General features: G+C 38.7%; 1 protein-coding gene and 1 non-coding gene across 2 annotated transcripts in view; one reads left to right on the top strand and one right to left on the bottom strand.

Moving 5' to 3' along the window:
• DACH1 (dachshund family transcription factor 1) overlaps positions 1 to 19988 on the bottom strand; it is a 487827-nt gene that overhangs the window by 358135 nt on the left and 109704 nt on the right.
• LOC119924505 lies at positions 4674 to 4810 on the top strand. Its single transcript, XR_005449216.1, has one exon. It is a non-coding gene; the product is annotated as a small nucleolar RNA SNORA7 (small nucleolar RNA).

The raw sequence follows: 19988 nt of genomic DNA on the forward strand, positions 1-19988 counted from the left end.
TTGTCCTTTTGCAATTAACGTTTTCCCAGATCACCCAAGGCTACTTTGTCAGAAAAAAAAAATCTGAAATTCACATAAATGAGCAATGTCAATAGTTTAGAAAGAGTTTACTTAGAGAACAAAGGGCCCTTATGAGCCACTAGTGAGAAGAAATGGGGAAAAAATGAGTCCTCACAATGTAGGCCTTTTCTTACAGCGACTTGTTATCAAGCAGTTTGAGAGAGTCCCTCAAATCTGCATTAAAATACATTTCATTCCATTCACTCATTTGCATTAATTTCTCCCATTATATCTGAAAATGGCTGAATGTCTATCCAACACAATGCAGCAGCCTATCACAAGCAACCATAGCTGCACCAGGTGCCAATTTACTCCTCTTAGTTCTTTTCATTCTGTTTGCTGATTCTGACAACTGGAGTTCTCCTCTCAGTCTAAGGGACTTTTCAATTGGATTTGCTCGTGGTGACAAAATTGTTGCTTTGCCTAGAGGAGGGGGCTCTTTGACCGAACTGCCATGGGAAAGCGAGAGGGGAATGATTCTCAGTGGCTTCTGATTTCCAGTATTTGTTCAGCATTAGGCCCACTTATCTCCAGAAGAAAAAGCAACATGTAGAGAGAAAGTGACAGGCAGAAACACACTCACTTGCTCGTTCATTCTCACTGAGCTCTGTATTCAAACAAGGGAGACCTATTACATTGAAAGCTCCAGATCAGCCTCACTCAATTATCACAGCTAATCCTTATAGCTCTATAAAGTAAATATTTCATTACAATTTCAAATAAACAGTCACCCAATCTAATGAAGCAAGAACTCAAAGTGGCAATGTCACAGAACTTGTTATCATCATCAAAGTAAAGGACATAGCCCTGTCTACTAATAAAAATAATTAAAAAATAGCATCTTGAAAAGTTTCCCACTCGTTCTTTTAAAAAAATCCATTGACCTACTTATATTTTCAAATTCATTCAATTAACACAATCTCATGTATCCTACTACTATTTATACTGATAACTATTATTATTCTGTCATCTACAAGATGATGATCATCATCCAACGGCAGCATTTTCCCATTATCACTCGGTTGCATTTAGTGATATCCCAGCAGGTTTGTGCTTCAGTGTGATACAGATTTAAAATCATCATTTTCCTATTTGATTATGCTACTCTGTCTTTGGTCTTTCATCTCAGATCTACTTACTTTTTAACCTTAATTCATCTCACAAGAATATCTGTAACCTAACCCTTATATGTAATGCACGTAAACTAACCTATACCTAACCCTTCTCCTCTCATTATCATTTCTTTTAAAAAGTGGTTGAGGTGACAGAGTTTAGCCAGGTAATGTGTGGGACCTTAAACATATAGCTCTTTCCACATTCATACACCTCATTTGTGAATACTAAATCTAACCTCTGGAGAAATGTATAGTTAACAATACTAGCAATAACCAATAGCATTTCTAGAAATGTATTCAATTTTTACAACACTATCAAGAAAATATTGAGCCTGTCCTCTCCCCACAAGTCTTGTAGTGGTAAAAATCTTTTTCTTGTGACATCATATTGAAATTTCAAAATGACCTCAGAAATATTTATGTTCACTTTTTTTATTCCTTCATATCTCCCTTCCAGGCATCCAAAGAACTTACTAAAAAGTCAGATTGTCTCTGCTACATGAAACAATTAGGTGTATTGTTCATAGACCCTAGCTAACTTTGTATTTTTACATTCTGGGACCCTGATCTGTGTGTGAATAGTGATGTTTCTGTGGAATTAATAAAGAAAGGATCTTGGGAATGTTGCTTATGATAAAACATGTATAGATCAATTCATATCACTGGGTCAATTATATCAACATACTGAAAACAGGCAAGGACCTCAGAGACATTTTTCCAGAGACAAAGTACTCCGGAAAATCAGATGAAAGTATTAGCATTCTTGCCAATCTAGGCATTATAAATTCTTGAGTAAGAAACAAAACCATATCTAGTCCCACACCAAGGGATAGGAATATTTGCACAGAAAGGAATAACAGAACTCTCCCTGAAAATATCTAAACCTTAATATTTTGGCAGGATACGATGGAGCTAGATTAGGTCTTGAGTCAGGGGAAAGAAGTTACTTCGTGAATGGGAAGTAGGAGATTGTTCAAAATGTATAAGTGGCATGATAGAAGGTATAATATAATAGAATTGAGGGGAGACACAATGGAAAAGTGTCCTCAGTGGAAAATTTGAAAAATTAAAATAGAAAATAATATCTGAAAACAGAATGTGTGCCAGGCTTCATTAGTCTTAGAGAATAAGATCCTGGAGGACAGACACTTGATTAAATGTCTCTTCTGCTCAAGGCCTAATTAACTGCTTGCTTGCATGCTATATGAATATCAACAATCGCACAATTCCAAGAATATTTGGCTGTGATATTCCATAGGAATGGTTTACCTAAATGGAATAAGCATATCTTTTAATAATGCATTAAGATCTCCCAGCTTCTACTGAAACTTTGAATGACATACCAACATATCTCGCCCTCAGGCCCAACACACTTATGTACAGCTCTGAAAAGTATTTGAATGCTGTTTCCTCCCTCTAGACGGTCAGCTCCTTGTGGGCTGTGAGTGTTTCTACCAATTCTGTTGTATTGTCCTCTCCCATGTGCTTGGTACAGTGCTCCACATACAGTAAGCTCTCAACACATTCAATTGATTGGTTGAAAAACAGAAAAGAAGTGTCACAGCGTTGGCCAATCAGATGTAAGATATACATAAGAACTAAATCACATTCTCACTTAAAGAACTATTTAAAAACATGCAGGGACCAAATCCTTTCAACCTCTTTTGTAACCATAAATGGAGATTTTGTAGTCTGAGGGTGGGACAATTTGGCCAAGTGTTGATGCAATATTCCATCCTGTTTTCAACCTAAATTTGAGTATATACATGCATATAACACCTGCACAGTTCTCCATGTGAATATAGTAGAAAAGATCTAAAGAGCAATAATATTCTTTGTCAAGTTGCTCATTTAGTTGTCATCTTACCTCAAACGTGCTGGTTCTAGCTACTGATTTCTTAATTGCAAAAACATAAAAAACAAAACTACAATAGAATCTTGTTTATCAGTCAAATCATTAAAATGGTATTTTAATAGTAGATATACATCTAAGTTCCTGATGTTCATCAAAATTATATTTGATAAGTCAAATATCCAATTCGAAAGAAACTGAGGCAATCCATCACCTTTTTTACTTCCATTTCTATAAATATAAACTAGTGCTGCAATTGACCACTATGTGTGCAGTATAAGTTAAGGAATTATTTGGATGGGGGGAGAAAACTTGGAGACAGGAAGTGCATGAGAATGCAAAGAGTATCTGAATGAACACATAATGAAAATTAATCATGGTGAGTTGCTTTTGGAGAATCATTCACTTGACCCAAGTTGGAAACTGAAATATAAATCCATTTCCATGACAGAGATCAAGCTCCAGAGTTGCTTTTTATCCTGCTCATAATAGAAGCAACAGTTGTAAACCATAATATTTTGTTCAAACAGTGCCAATCCCACCCCCGGCCCCAAGACTTCAAATTTATTATAGCGTCCATTGCCCAGACAAAAGACCTACCATAAGAAAAAAGCTCTTTTTAGCAAAAAACATGGCTGTTATTTATGGCTCAGATGCGAAGAATGAGTTTGGGGAATTTATCAGAGATGAAGGTATGAAATGTTTTAGCTTGTTCTCCCTCTAATCCATAAACCATTTTCTCAGCCACCCAAGTGAATTCTAATGGAACAGAAGTGATGAAATAATATTGTCCTATTCCTTTAACACTTTGCCTACTGTGTGACTTGGTGAAAATATCTGAAGGTTACCAATTTTTTAAAGGAAACAAAAATTAACAGTCATAATTTACATAGAAATGGCCATGAGATATTTAAGGAAAAAGAATTCTAGATAGAGTTCCACTGTAGGTTCCACTATATAGACTACCTTTATATAAAAAATACATCACTGAAGACTAACAGACAGATCACAATGCTCAAAGATATTGTAGTACGACCAATTTTTCCCATGGATAGTCAAAGGTATAGTTACTATATCATATTGCATCATAGTCATTCATTCTTTCACTCAATCGTATTCATTCATTCATTCATTCGTATTTATTGAGCGCTTACTGTTTTGCAGAGCACTGTACTAAGCGCTTGGGAAGTACAAGTTGGCAACATACAGAGACAGGTCCTACCCAACAGCGGGCTCACAGTCTAGAAATAATAATAACGGCATTTGTTAAGTTCTTACTATGTGCAAAGCACTGTTCTAAGCCCTGAGGTAGATACAAGGTGATCAGGTTGTCCCAAGTGGGGCTCACTGTCTTAATCTCCATTTTACAGATGAGGTAACTGAGGCCCAGAGAAGTTAAGTGGCTTGCCCAAGGTCAAACAGCTGACAATTGGCAGAGCTGGGATTTGAACCCACGACCTCTGCCTACCAAGCCCGGGCTCTTTCCATGGAGCCATGTGTGCAGAGCATTGTATTAAGCTCTTGGGAAGTACAAATTAGCAACATATAGGGTCGGTCCCTACCCAACAATGGGCTCACAGTCTAGAAGGGGGAGACAGAAAACAAAACATTTATTTTTCTATTAAGTATGTTATATGCTTCTTATCCACTCTTAAAGTCGCACCTGGAGAGTTTCCAGTACTCTACCAGTCTCGACTATGGGAAGGAGAGTGAAACAGAGGCATATCCATTCCATTTCTAGCTTGGGCAATGGCTAGCGAGTGGAAGGCAATCTGCTACAAGTCAAAGCTCACCTGTGCTGGGCAGCAGCGTAATGGGAGAGAGTCAGTTGTGGAGACTGAAGTTTACTGCATGGAAAGAGGTAAACAACTTCTGTATTTTTACCAAGAAAACTCTATGGATATGCTACCACAGCGATGGAGGCGAGGAGTTCTGGGAGAGATCTGTCCATGGTGTCGCTATGGGTTGGGGACAACTCAACATCATAAGACAAGATAAATGCTCCTTATGTATTTTTTTATTTGATATACTCCTATTCGGGGGACAGGAAATGTATTTACCAACTTTGTTGTAGTGTACTCTACCCTTAGTACAGTGCTCTGCACACAATAAGTGCTCAGTAAATGCCATTGATTGATTGTAGGTTTCCAAGTTATTCCTGTTTTCAATATAAAAAAATATTGTGATGGTATCTTATACCTTTTTTTGCTTTGGTTTTTTATGTTTTTTTTACTATTATGTACTTACTATAGAGGCACTGGGGTGGATAAAGTCACACAAAAGACAAGTGGTGGAACCAGGATTAGAATCCAGGTCCTTCTAACTTCCTGGCCCATGCTCAAGGCCCTGCTGTTTCTCCAGCTACACATTTTGTTCTCAGGTTACACAGCAAGCTACCTGCTCTTCCTCAACCAATAATATAGTGCATAAGCAAGGAGAGCCTATAAGCAAATTTTCAAAATGGTGCTTGGATAGTCACTGGGACTTTTGCCTAAGAAGTAGTTTACAGTAACTGGTGATTGTTCAACATTAAGATATTTTTCTATACCTATTTCTATTTGTCCTAGTTTTCAAAGATTGCACTATTGGCAATATGATCTTGTCACAACAAATAAATAGTAATAGTAGAAGGAGCAGGAGGAAGAGGAGGAGGAGTAATAGCATCGTACTTGGTGCATTCTATTCTTGTGAAGAATAGCAGAGATATATGCCCTGAAACAAGGAGCTTATTGTAACTGTAAAGACAGATTCCCAACTGACAAGCCAGTCTATCCCGTGTGCATATCAAGATGTTCTTTGTTACCGTATTTTCTGCTTCCAGGTTCTGAGGCTGTTTTCATGATTGCCTATTGGTGTCCTGCTTTGCTCAAACCCTGTGCACTAGGAGAGCAATCATCTCCTGATTGCTGCATGTCTCTCCTTGGTGGCTCCAGCAGTCTACAGCTATATCATGCTGTTGGAAAGTTCTACATCATGTCCTCAAAATGTTTGTTCTTCCCTCCTTGCCTGAGAATGATTTCTCATTATACAGCATACGCTACACTCCATTCTGCTCAAATGGAGCTGTGCTGTACTGAGAACTGTCTCAATGCTGGGGAGATGACTGATTTCTTTGCATTCTTTGCACTTCATTGTTTCTTACCTCCACCTGCCATGTAATGTCGTTTGACATTGAGATAACTCTTGGAGAGAATATTCAAGAAGCTGGAGGTGTCTCCAGTCAGCCTTCAGTCTCCGGTTACAGACAATCAATTTGGAATGAAGCTTTATGCTCTAAAGTGTCCAAATACTGTTAATCCACCCTCTTCATTCAGTTTGCTACTTCTCTATCTGGGCATCACTGGATAGTCAATCAGTCAGTCAATTATATTTATTGAGCACTTACTGTATGCAGTGCACCATACTAAGCATTTGGGAGAGTACAATTTATAACACTGGGGGAGTTCCAGGCTAGGGAGAGGATGTGGGAAAGGGGTCAGCAGAGAGATAGATGAGATTGAGGTACGGTGATTAAGATGAATCTAGAGGAATGGAGTGTGCGGGCTGGGTTGTATAGGAGAGTCGTGAGGTAAGATAGCAGGGGGCCGACAGTGCTTTTAAGTCAATGGTAAGGAGTCCATACTTCATGCTGCTGCCCGCATTATCTTTGTCCAGAAATGCTCTGGGCATATTACTCCCCTCCTCAAAAATCTCCAGTGGCTACCAATCAATCTGCGCATCAGGCTGAAACTCCTCACCCTGAGCTTCAAGGCTGTCCATCACCTCGCCCCCTCCTACCTCACCTCCCTTCTCTCCTTCTACAGCCCACCCCGCACCCTCCGCTCCTCCGCCGCTAATCTCCTCACCGTACCTCGTTCTCGCCTGTCCCGCCATCGACCCCCGGCCCACGTCATCCCCCGGGCCTGGAATGCCCTCCCTCTGCCCATCCGCCAAGCTAGCTCTCTTTCTCCCTTCAAGGCCCTGCTGAGAGCTCACCTCCTCCAGGAGGCCTTCCCAGACTGAGCCCCTTCCTTCCCCTCCCCCTCGTCCCCCTCTCCATCCCCCCCCACCTTACCTCCTTCCCTTCCCCACACCACCTGTATATATGTATATATGTTTGTACATATTTATTACTCTATTTATTTATTTTACTTGTACATATCTATTCTATTTATTTTATTTTGTTAGTATGTTTGGTTTTGTTCTCTGTCTCCCCCTTTTAGACTGTGAGCCCACTGGTGGGTAGGGACTGTCTCTGTATGTTGCCAATTTGTACTTCCCAAGCACTTAGTACAGTGCTCTGCACATAGTAAGCGCTCAATAAATACGATTGATGATGATGATGATGATGATGAGTTTCTGTTTGATGTAGAGGTTGATGGACAGCCATTGGATACTTATATATATACTTACATGTAGACACACACACACACAGCTGTCCTTGTGCTCAAAGATACTAAAGTGGTGAAATTCACCTGTAGCTATCTAAGAGTCTAAAGGCCAATTCAGGACCCACAGTCCCAACTGGTGAATGATACAAAAACACTACATATACATCTGTTATGTAGGCCATGTGCAGCTACAGCTCCTGTCTCTATTGCTTTTTTTTGTCCTTATCTTGCAAATCTTGTAAAGCTTCAGATCAAAACGAGTGGTTCCTGCCATAATTACAGTGTATCATACTAATGTATCAGACCCTGTTTTTCTCAAAACAGAGGCTCTAGGAGAGTAGTCATCTCTGATTGCTGCATGTCTCTCCCTTTTGGCTCCAGCAGTATACAGCTATATCATACTGTTTGAAAGCACTGTATTGTGTCTTCAAAATGTTTGTTCTGCCCTCCTTGCTCCAGCATGATTTCTCATTATACAGTATCTGCTGAACTCCATTCTGCTCAAGTGGAGCTGGATTGCGCTTTTTTGGCTGAAATGCAGCATTATCTGAATGTTTGTCACACTAAATCGTTTAGACAATTCCTAAATCACCCTTATTTCCAATTTCCAAACTTCACATCTCACCATAGAGCAAGTGCTTGGGTATTCTACTCATACACCTTTAGAGAAGTAGCATGGCTCAGTGGAAAGAGCACGGGCTTTGGAGTCCACGGTCATGGGTTCAAATCCCAGCTCTGCTAATTGCCAGCTGTGTGACTTTGGGCAAGTCACTTCACTTCTCTGGGCCTCAGTTCCCTCATCTGTAAAATGGGGATGAAGACTGTGAGCCCTCCGTGGGGCAACCTGATCACCTTGTAACCTCCCCAGTGCTTAGAACAGTGCTTTGCACACAGTAAGCCCTTAATAAATGCTATCATTATTATACACCTTTCTTCTCACCTGTTCCACCAATGAAGATGTGTTGAGTGGTAGTAATGGCATGCATTCATCACTACTAGGTACAGTGCACTTAGCATTTGTACACTAGTATATTAGTGTACTTAGCATTTGACTTTGAGGTGAATATAGCATCAACATTAGGAGATTTACTTCATTCTAGTACTTTGTTGCTTGTAATTCTGACTTGGCATTTGATGGTAAGAATGTTGATAGATCTGCTCAATGAGTCAGATGTGTTGTCTTTAAAGATTCTGGATTTTACAGACCTTCAATTTTGTCTGAAGCCTAATATACTGCTATCACACCCTGTTAGTCTTCTAGAGGAAAACTCCCTATCTGACTGAATGTTCTATTTCTTCATATACCTCTATACTGTTGGTCAATACCTAACCGAGTGCTTGGGACAGTGTTCAGGTCTGTGCTTCCAATATAGATTTTGGGTTGTGTGTTTGATGTTTTTGGTGCAGAGTAGGTGGAATAAGGTTACAGGGTGAGCAAGGGGAAGATGGAGGATAATTTAGAAGAAGATAATATTAATAATAACAATTGTGGTATTTGTTAAGCACTTACTATGGGCCAGAAACTGTACAAAGCACCGGAGTGGGCGCAAGAAAATTGAGTTGGACACAGTCCCCATCCCACGTGGGACTCACAGTCTCAATCATCATTTTACAGATGACTTAACTGAGGCACAGGGGAGTGAAATGACTTGCCCAAGGTCACACAGCAGACAAGTGGTGGGGCAGGGATTAGAACCCATGACCTTCTGACCTCCAGTCCCCTGTTCTATCCACTACCCCAGAAGGTAAGCTTGAAAGGAATGAAGAATGAAAACTGGGAAGTAGAAGGTAAAGTACCTATGTGACTAGATGGGAAGATCTGGTGGAGCCCTTTGTGAAAAGATGTGTTTAATGCATATGGAGACAGAAAGCAGTTGGAGTAAGTGCTCAGTAAATACAATTGACTGACTAACTGTAGCACATATTTGTGCAGAATATTGCACTAAGCTCTTGGGAGAGTGCAAAGCAATAGACATAATCTCTGCTCTCAAGGAAAGCTCTACAGTGTAGTAGAGGACTCAGTCATTAAATTATATTATGGGCACTTCTTTAGTCTGCATTTCCCAACTGCCTAGTAGAATGCCCCACAGCAAGTTCAATAAGCTATTTTCATTACTTCTACTACTACTACTACTAATAATAATGGCATTTATTAAGTGCTTACAATGTGCAAAGCACTGTTCTAAGCACTGCTATAACTACTGCTTCTATTTGGTTAAGGAACGTTAGGAAAGAGAAGACAACAATGGATTTTGATAAGAAGGTGGTTGGCTAGAGAGAGAAGACAATCGGGATACTGGGGTTTCAGGAGGGAGCTATAAAGTTTGGAAAAGTTGGTGAGGGGTATGGGTATGAAAACGAATCCTGCACCTGATTGCTGCATAGATCACACCTCCTGTGCCACAAAGATGAACCCTTCTCTGCCATGCTGTGAAATAAAGTTTCATTATGATCCCGGGCATAGTCTTCAAAACCCTATCTAGGATCATTCTTGTTAGGATCGGGAAAACATTGCCTAAAATATTGCTGCAATCTTTCCATTTTTCCATAAGGATGGTGATAGTCATGGTATCTTTAATATACTTAAGCATACCTATAGTGTTAATTTCTTGAAGTTTTTAAGCAAGCTGTCTCCTGTAATAATTATAATAATTATGGTATTTGATAAGCACATAAAGTCATGGGTTCAAATCCCAGCTCCGCCAATTGTCAGCTGTGTGACTTTGGGCAAGTCACTTAACTTCTCTGTGCCTCAGTTACCTCATCTGTAAAATGGGGATTAAGACTGTGAGCCCCCCGTGGGACAACCTGATCACCTTGTAACCTCCCCAGTGCTTAGAACAGTGCTTTGCACATAGTAAGTGCTTAATAAATGCCATCATTATTATCAGTATTATTATGTCCCAGGTACTATACTGAGCACCTGGGTAGATATAAGCAAAGTGGGTTGGACAAAGTGCCTATCTCATGTGGGGCTCACAGTCTCACTCCTCTTTTTACAGATGAGGTACCTGAGGCCCAGAGAAGTGAAGCAACCTCACTCAATCACAGCATATTTTTTAAATTGTATTTACAGATAAGGAAACTGAGTCACAGAGAAGTGAAGAGACTTGTCCAAGGTCACACAGCAAGATAAATGGTGAAGCTGGAATTAGACCCCATGACCTCATAACTCCCAGGCCTGTGATCCAGCCACTACACAATACTACTTTTCAGTTACTCCAATAGGTCCAAGTGCTTTGTCATTTTTCACGTCTCTGAGTTACTTTATGTGATAAGTGCACATTGGAAGGTTTACTATGTTTGGTAGGGTCACATCTTCAGTAGTAGAAAGTGTGTTGAAATGATGTTGCCACATCTTCAGTACTCTCTCTTTTTGGGCCATAGCATTGTTCAGAGATGTCATGATAGCACATAGAGAGTCAAATAACATTTTTAATGAAGGGTAGATGTTCTTGGTTCTGTCTTCATAGACTTTTATCTTGCTATTCCACCCCTACTATTCATGTTCCTTAAATGGATTTGCATGTTGCAATGCAGATAAGTCTAATTGCTCCCAGAGCCATGATGGATTGCAAGGTGTAGCTTTTCTTCAAGTAGATTTTTTAATCTTTAGGTCATTTCCAATGAATAATTTTGTGGGTTATGATCCTGCTTTGACAACTTCCTGGGCGACAGTATCAAGGAAAAAGTTATCTGTTATTAATACTGGAGACTGTGTGGGAGCATCTGGTAACATTGCAGCAGTGCTGTTTGTGGATACCTTAATTCTCTATGAGCTTAATGTTGTCTTAGCTGGGACTTTGAATATGTTGTACAGTTAGTAAACTCCTTCATTAAGCTGCTTGAGGACCCTGGGATTATTGCTAAAATAATATTTTGCACATTTAACACTGCCCCCACTATGATAACCCACTTAAGCAAAGAATCCTGCCTCACTGTGTCCTACAATAAGTTGTGCAACATTGTGCTCATACAGTTTGTAGGACATAAACTGCAATTGAAAAAAACCTTTACATTATCAGTCATTTTTAGGAGAAAGTTTTTTTGATTTATTATCTTTTTTCTGGAAGAATTGCCTCCCCAAATCTGCCACTCCATGCTGGAAACCATAGGCCCAACTGGTAAATGTGCCGCTCCTGACAGTGTGATCTAATCCAGTGGACAGGAGCAGATGAAAAAATCTGTACACAAACATCAGTCTCTTTTTAACTGACTGCCCTGCCACACTGATGGGATCCACTTTCAACAATTGCCACTATTTATTCTGTTAGTTTGATTTTGGTTGTAAGCCACAGTCCTCGATAAATCTGTATTGAGAAATGAAGGAGGGTAATTTTAGGAAACTTTTCCTAATACCTTCCCCAGTAGCAAAAAGTAGATGCTTGTAAATAGGGCAACTCAGGAGCCAGTGGCTGAGTCTTAGCCCTCTTACATAGTTGGCAATCTAACAACCAATACTAATCAATCAATCAATCAAGAGCATTTTTTGGAGTGATTACCGTATGCAGAAAACTGTACTAATGCTTGAGAGAGTATGATACAATATTCAGTCAGTCAGTCAGTCATATTTATGGAGCACTTACTGTGTGCAGAACACTTCACTAAGTGCTTGGGAGAGTACAGTAATAATGGTGGCATTTGTTAAGTGCTTACTATGTGCAGAACACCATTCAAAGCACTGGGGATGATACAAGGTGATCAGGTTGTCCCACGTGGGGCTCACAGTCTTAATCCCCATTTTACAGATGAGGAAACTGAGGCCTAGAGAAGTTAAATGATTTGCCCAAAGTCACACAGCTGACAAGTGGCGGAGTCAGGATTAGAACCCATGACCTCTGACTCCCAAACCCGTGCTCTTTCCACTGAGCCATGCTGCTTCTCAATATAACAACAGCTGCAGTCTCAATACAATGTAACAGACACATTCCTGGCCACAGCGAGCTTACAGCCTAGAGAGTTGGTAGACATGATCCCTGCCCACAAGTAGTTTACAGTGTAGAGTAATAATAATAATAATAGCATTTATTAAGCACTTACTATGTGCAAAGCACTGTTCTAAATGCTGGGGAGGTTACAAGGTGATCAGGTTGTCCCTCGTGGGGCTCACAGTCTAAATCCCCATTTTACAGATGAGGTAACGGAGGCTCAGAGAAGTTAAGTGACTTGCCCATAGTCACACAGCTGGCAATTGGTGGAGCCGGGATTTGAACCCATGACCTCTGACTCCAAAGCCCGTGCTCTTTCCAAATGAGCCACGCTAATTCTACTGAGATAGGAGAATATTATCCAATTCTGTGAAGTACAACCTATTATGACAAAAAGGAATGTTCTGACATGAATACTGGTGTTGATGCCAACAGAGTGCTCTACACAGTTTAAGCATGTTATAAATCCTGTTAATAATGATGATGATGATGATGTATACCTCTGCCTGAACTGGATTTAGTCCAGGCCAGAGAAGCAGTATGAGCCTGGGAGACAGAACGTCTAGATTCTAATCCCAGCTCTGCCACTTTTACCTTGATGTGTGACTTTTGGGTGACTTTTGGCAAGTTAATCAGTGTTGATTAATCAGTGATGTTTACTGAGTGCCTACAGTGTAGAGCAGTGTACTAAGCACTCAGGAAAGTACAATAAAACAGAGTTGGTAGATGTGATCCTCGCCCAGAAGGAGGTTCTAGCCTACAGAGAGATACAGATAGGAAATAGATTATTTCCTCATCTGTAATATGGGGGCTATGAGTCTGTTATTCCTTCTATTTTTATGATTATTGTTTGGGAATCTTGGCCCATTTTGACTGCAGCTGGTTTGAGCCAAATTTGGGTTACTTTTCATAATTTCCCAACAGTCTCCTGTTTTCAGAACAAGACCTGCTGTGCTAATGAACTGGACAGAAGTGGCTTGAAATTCACTGTGCCATATGGTTGACCACCATCCCATAGGTTCTGGGCCCATAATTCTTCCTAAATACATTGAAACAGCCCTGGAGGTAGTTGTGGGCCACATCCAATTTGATTTGGCAAAAGGCAAAACACTAGCTTTGTCAGGCATGGATGAACTAGGTCGGACATAATCCTAAATATTTAATGTGCTACCCTCTAGTTCTAAGATTCTCATATTTATGCAGAATAGACTATTATGCTAGGTATAAAGGAAGGTATGCGATTTATTGTTTTCTATCAACAAAATAATTCTCCCATCATGCAAAAAGCAATCAATGAAGCAGTGATTGATTGAATTTCTATGCTATGAAATTAACTCCATATCCAAGCCCCAAACCATGATTTTCCAAATTTCAGATTAGCATTTTTTAAATTTATAACAATTCATTTTGTCACCTCATTAAGAGCATAGCCTCTATCACACTTTTTGAAGATGGACCAGGAAAGATTAGCTAACTTTTAAAAGGTATTAATATTCATTCTAATATGTTGTCTTATTAATCTGATTGTCTTGAATACAGATTTTCCATATGGCTTTTATACTATATAATGAGCTTAACGGCTCCCTAATTTCAATAATTTGGAAATTCAAGTTCATGGGATTGTGTCATACACTACTAGAATGCAGTGATAATTTCTAACTCCTTTGCCCCACACAACCCCACAGAGATGAATTGTTCTCTCCCTGCTTCAGTCTATACTGCCTGGATTATCTTTGTACAGAAATGCTCTGGTCACGTCACTCTGCTCCTCAAAAATCTCCAGTGGTTACCTGTCAACTTTCGAATAAAGCAAAAACTCCTCACTCTTGACTTCAAGGCTCTCCATCACCTCGCCCGCTCCTACCATACCTCCCTTCTCAAACAGCACACTCTGCTCCTCTGCTGCTAACCTCCTCACTGTGCCTCGTTCTCACCTTTCCCGTCATCGACCCCTGGCCTATGTCCTTCCGCTGGCCTGGAATGTCCTCCCTCCACACATCTACCTCTCTTCCTCCTTCAAAGCCTTCCTTCAAAGTCCAAACTAGCTCACCTCCTCCAGGAGGTCTTCCCAGACTGAGCACCCCCCACCCCCCTTCTCCTCTCCTCCTACTCCTCCCCTCCCCATTCCCCTCCCTGCCCTACTCCCTTCCCCTCCCCACAGCACTTGTGTATATTTGTACATATGTATTACTTTATTTTGTTTGTACATATTTGCTATATTTATTTTATTAATGATGTATATATAGCTCTAATTCTGTTTATTCTGATGATATTGACACCTGTCTATTTGTTTTGTTGTCTGTCTCCCCCTTCTAGACTATGAGCCCGTTGTTGGGTAGGGACAGTCTCTGTATGTTGCCGATTTGTACTTCCCAAGCGCTTAGTACAGTGCTCTGCACACAGTAAGCACTCAACAAATACAACTGAATGAATGAATGAATGAGTTTATGCTTTTGAAATATGTCAGAACCAAACTTATTGGGTCATATAAAAATATTAGCAAGTTAAATCTGCTCTTACAGATGTCATCTGTAATCTGGAGATTTTAAAATCACCTTGAAGTCTCTAAATTTGATTTCCTTTCCTCTAGGACATTTTTATTCCTAGTGGGAGAAGTACATGGATGATCCAACAAAGGGATTTTAAGATTCATTAACATCACATTAACATATGGATAAATGGAAACCAAGTTCCATAAAATGTTTCAGAGAAAATGATCTTCATTTCTTCAAGTACCTCTCTAAACCACCATTTTCTAATTTTGCTTCATTTTGGCAGTATGAATGCTTTACCTCTTTAAAGGCTACTAGAGTTCATATAAATATTAGTAACTCATGTTTAGCTTCTGTATATAAAAGAAAATATACTGCTGTCAGCAGAAAGTGTAAGAAGTGCTGTCTCTTCACTGTGAATACAAACCTCTCCATAGTGACTAGGATTTTGCAGTTACACGACTCTCATTAGAATGGAATTTGTGTTAACTTCCATGGACTACAATTTACTAATAAGATTGCTAGCAATTATTATACTGAAATGAAATCAGCACAAACTATTAGATCTGTTTAAACAAGTTAAAAATAAACCTTGATTAAATGTTCTTTTATAAGAAACTGCTCATTAGGACTTCATGGCCCTCAGAAAAATTGGTGTTTCATTAACATCAAAGAGTGAATTGAGTTTAACTCCTTAGTCAAAAAAAAAATCTATAAATCAGCTTTAAAAATATTGAGGAGAAGAGAGGATACTGGCTAGTTTTTCCCTCTAGCCAGTGTAAAACGTTTCTGGATGTGAATCGACAAAGCATGGACAATGGGTCTTGCAGACCTCTCCAAACTCTAAATTTATTCCCTGCTTAAATGCCAATTCTACCATAGCCTGGAAAGGTTTTCAGTATTTATATGCAAATAGTAATATCTAGCTCACATCATCCCTATTCCGAACCTGCCATAAATAAGGAGTTGTTGAACCAGAGAAGTGCTTATTGGACTCGGCATGCATCTTAAGACATCTTTCACTTTAAGACAGTCATATCGGTGTCCTCTAAATGACAAAGATGCTGTGGAAGCTATGTACACTTTCCAACTAGAAAACAACTTGAAAAACAGTCTGGGCCTCAGTGAAGGCCCTACTTTTCCAGTCAATGTCACAATCTTAAAGATTTTTTTCCACCCATAATAGATTGATTGAAACGTTTATCTATATACACTTTTTCCCTGCTTGGAAGAATTTAATAACAGCTGCATTGAGTCTATTTCCGAGGTGAGGTTAGAGTTTACAGCCAAAATATATTTATATCAGTTTCAAAGTGTTGCTATTCAGACTAAGGAAAAGAATTTCATTATCTATGAATCTATTTTGAAAGGTTAAAAACGTTTCTTGTATTGAAAGAGTGCATATCATTATGAACAGCAGCAATTACCAGTAATTTAATATGTTTGCATGTGCCGATATAATCTACAATGTACTTACCTCATTGCCCACACCAGTAATATAATATTCTGTTTGTTAAAAGGGAAAAACTTCCAGTCTAAGTAATTAATATAACATAATTAAATACACCGTCGAAGACTGCGGATCCTTTCGGTGAGCATGCCTAGAGCAACAGTTGCACTTTTGTTAAGCATTTTAGTGTATATTTTGCACAATTTTTTAAAGTTTAACCTCTATAGATCAATGTGCTTCCTTAAAAGACTTTAATAAATTAAAGTGCAGAGAGCTTTTTTTCACCAAGCAGAAAAAGCTGATGAGACAGGTTTAGTTTAATCTCAGGCAATAGAAGTCATTAACCATTCTCTCAGGGATTAAAATATAGCTTGCCCTTTTCTTCTCTCACTTATCATTAGCATCACTTTAATCTCCCAGCGTTTCACACTGCTATTTTAATCATTACTTACTGCCTTTTGACAAGTGCAGAACATGCTTTTTCTCATTGAGGCAATATCCTGGTTTTAGCTGACAAATGTAGGACATAATGTAAAAATATCAAAGTGACATCTCTTAAACACACCTTCATCATAAAAATCTCTAAAGTTACAATATTCCTTTGTCTAATGTTTCCATTGAAATTATCATTTGAAAGGTTTATATCTTCAACAAAGGAAAAACTTTCTTCTAAATAACGGGAAAACTACTTTCAGATAAAAGATACACTCAGAAAAACATATTTAATGAGTTTCAGAGATTTGTGTCTCTAGAAGATATATGGCGATGAACTTCAAAGTTTTTGAAATAGGCAGGAATACCACCGTAATATAACTTGTAATAATTAATACATAAAGCCAATTCTTTCTCTTTGGTAATATGGTAGACACAATAAGGAGATGATAACTCTTTGAAACCACTAGGGAACTGTTTAGTGCACTACAGCATGGTATGTATGATGTAGTACTAAACAGTTCCTTACAGGGTTGAAAAAGTTAATGTTTTCCCGAAGTGCCTACCTTACTAGCAAGGAGTAAACTAGGGTGCTTAAATGAGGGAGATTGGCTCTCATGGAGTTGAGGCTCATTATTCACAGTTCAGATATTTAAAGACAGAGTTCAAAAAGGGAAAAAAAACACCCTGTTGAATCCTGTGTTCTCTTTAGCACCTATTCTATTGTGGATGGTGAGAAAATGTTGGAGAGTGATAGAGCTTTTTAATGCAAGGTTATAAATAAATAAGCTGCAGGATATGGGAATTATTTAGTTACAGTTAAGTGTATATAGAATCTTAAAAATGTATTATTCTTGGAGCAAAAAGAGTAGTTAAGTTAAAACTGTGGAAAACTATAAACTAATCCTTCCATGTGAATGCTAAATTACACCAATGTCTTTCAATAAATGAATTTAATACTGTCCTTTGTAACTGAGAGTGATATTAATATAAAAGCTTATAAGATAATGCAAAGTTTGAGATGCATCCAACAGGATTCACATATTCATTTTTTCTATCTCCATTCTATTTCAATGAATAACTGTATAAATGAAAACAAAAATTTTCATCAAAACTGAAATCTAAGAAAATATTTTGTTAATTATAGATCCTAAGATTTTTTTTGTACCAGTTCCCAAAGTTTGGCTCCAAGCCCTTTAATCTGGTCCATCTGTAATGATCTCATGGTTTCAACCATTATTTAACTGTTAAAAGAAAAAAATATGTTGCACTATATGATTCGACAATAAAATCCTTTCTTAAGCCTCACAGAGCAGAACAATTCATTATTTGATCTCTTTCCAGGTTCAAAGTCTGTCTTACTGCACTACTTCAAAGACATAAATGTAATTAAAGACAAACAGCTGTGAAAACAATCTTTTATTACTTTATTATCATCTAGAATGTATCTTTAGGGTAAACCAATGGAAATAGTTATTTTTGTCCAATTCATCTTTATGAAGTACTTTACGTTGCATTTGCTATAAATTAGGGGATGGTACAATTCAATCATTATGCCATTTCAGAAATTTTAAGAATATATTTGGAACGATACAAAATAAATGGATTTTATTTTACTTCAAATTGCAGTTCATTTGCTTACTATACTTACTCAATCATGCTTCCTAATTCCGGTTCTAGTGAGTTTTAAAATATTCCTTACTATATTAGTAGAGTAAAAAAGTTAACAATGTTCATTTAAGACTTCTGATTCCAAAGTTACGTTTTGACTAAAAAAATTGTAAATCTATAACAAGGGATCAATGATGCTGCTATTGTCTTCTCATAAAACTAAGAACAACTTCTAAAACTTACTCCCATGTCAGTAAATATATAAATACATTGGAGAGAATATAGGTTTTCAGTTTTTTTCTGTCCTTTGTCCATTTTTTTAAATACCCCAGTCCATTTAGCAGTTTTGTCTACACTCACACTCTCCCTTACCTAGCAATCCTTCTTGACTTTCCCAAGCTTACTTGCATCCTTTCTTAGCTTCCCTGAGTGCAAAGTCTTGGCCCTCTTCATGTTGCTCTAAATTAGCTTGACTCCATCCAGATTCGATTGAGGTGTATTATGACACGGTCTCATTGGCATTATTGGTATAGCTTTTAAGCATTACCTAGATATCAGGTGCTCCTGGAATTAAGGGATCCTATATATTAGCTTGATTTGATTCTCCTAAGTACTAATAAAGTGTTCTGTAGGCATTCAGAAAGTGCAATAAACACAATTGATTAATCCTTAATTAGGAATTTGAGACATTTGCAAACGCAGGATTTGGGAGCTCCAAATAGTGTGTGTTATTTGAACATGAATTATCCCTTAACTTTAGGTCAACATAGAGAGTCTATAATTATTAGTAACTACATATGGTTAGTTCCCTTCAGCTATTCCTCCACCTTTACTCTCACGTTCTTATCCAAACTCCTGGAATAGTTCAAATACAACAGCTGATTTCATTTCCCTTTCACCAACTCTCCCCTTGAACTACTAGAATTTGGTTTTTGACCCTTTCCCCCACCAAAATTGTGCATGAATCGAATTTACTGAGTACTTACTATTATTATTATTACTAAGCACTGGGGAGGTTACAAGGTGATCAGGTTGTCCCTCGGGGGCTCACAGTCTTCATCCCCATTTGACATATGAGGTAACTGAGGCACATAGAAGTGCCCGTTGGCGGAGTCGGAATTTGAACCCATGACCAGACAGTGAGCCCACTGTTGGGTAGGGACTGTCTCTATATGTTGCCAACTTGTACTTCCCAAGTGCTTAGTACAGTGCTCTGCACACAGTAAGTGCTCAATAAATACGATTGATTGACTGATTGATTGATTGCTGAGCACTGTACTAAGTACTTGGGAGAGTACAACACAATAATATAACAGACACATGCCCTGGCCACAATGAGCTTACAGTCTAGAAGGAAAGGAAAAGTCCTCAGAGCCAGAATCAAACCAACGACCTAAGGATGCTCACTGTAACATGACTACAGTTTCCTGCTCCACCAGCTGATGCCCCTTATGTACGGTGATCACCAACCTCTTAACATAGTCCAGTGTGCTATCATCCTAATTCTCCTTGACTTCTCAAGTTTCTTTGACAATGTAGACCATTATCTTATACTTAGAATAATAATACTAGTAATGATGGTATTTGTTCAGCGCTTACTATGTGCAGAGCACTGTTCTAAGCACTGGGGTAGATACAAGGTAATCAGGTTGTCCCACGTGGGGCTCACAGTCTCAAT

Source organism: Tachyglossus aculeatus, chromosome 2 (assembly GCF_015852505.1).
Source record: "Tachyglossus aculeatus isolate mTacAcu1 chromosome 2, mTacAcu1.pri, whole genome shotgun sequence".
In the NCBI taxonomy this organism is placed as follows: Eukaryota; Metazoa; Chordata; class Mammalia; order Monotremata; family Tachyglossidae; genus Tachyglossus; species Tachyglossus aculeatus.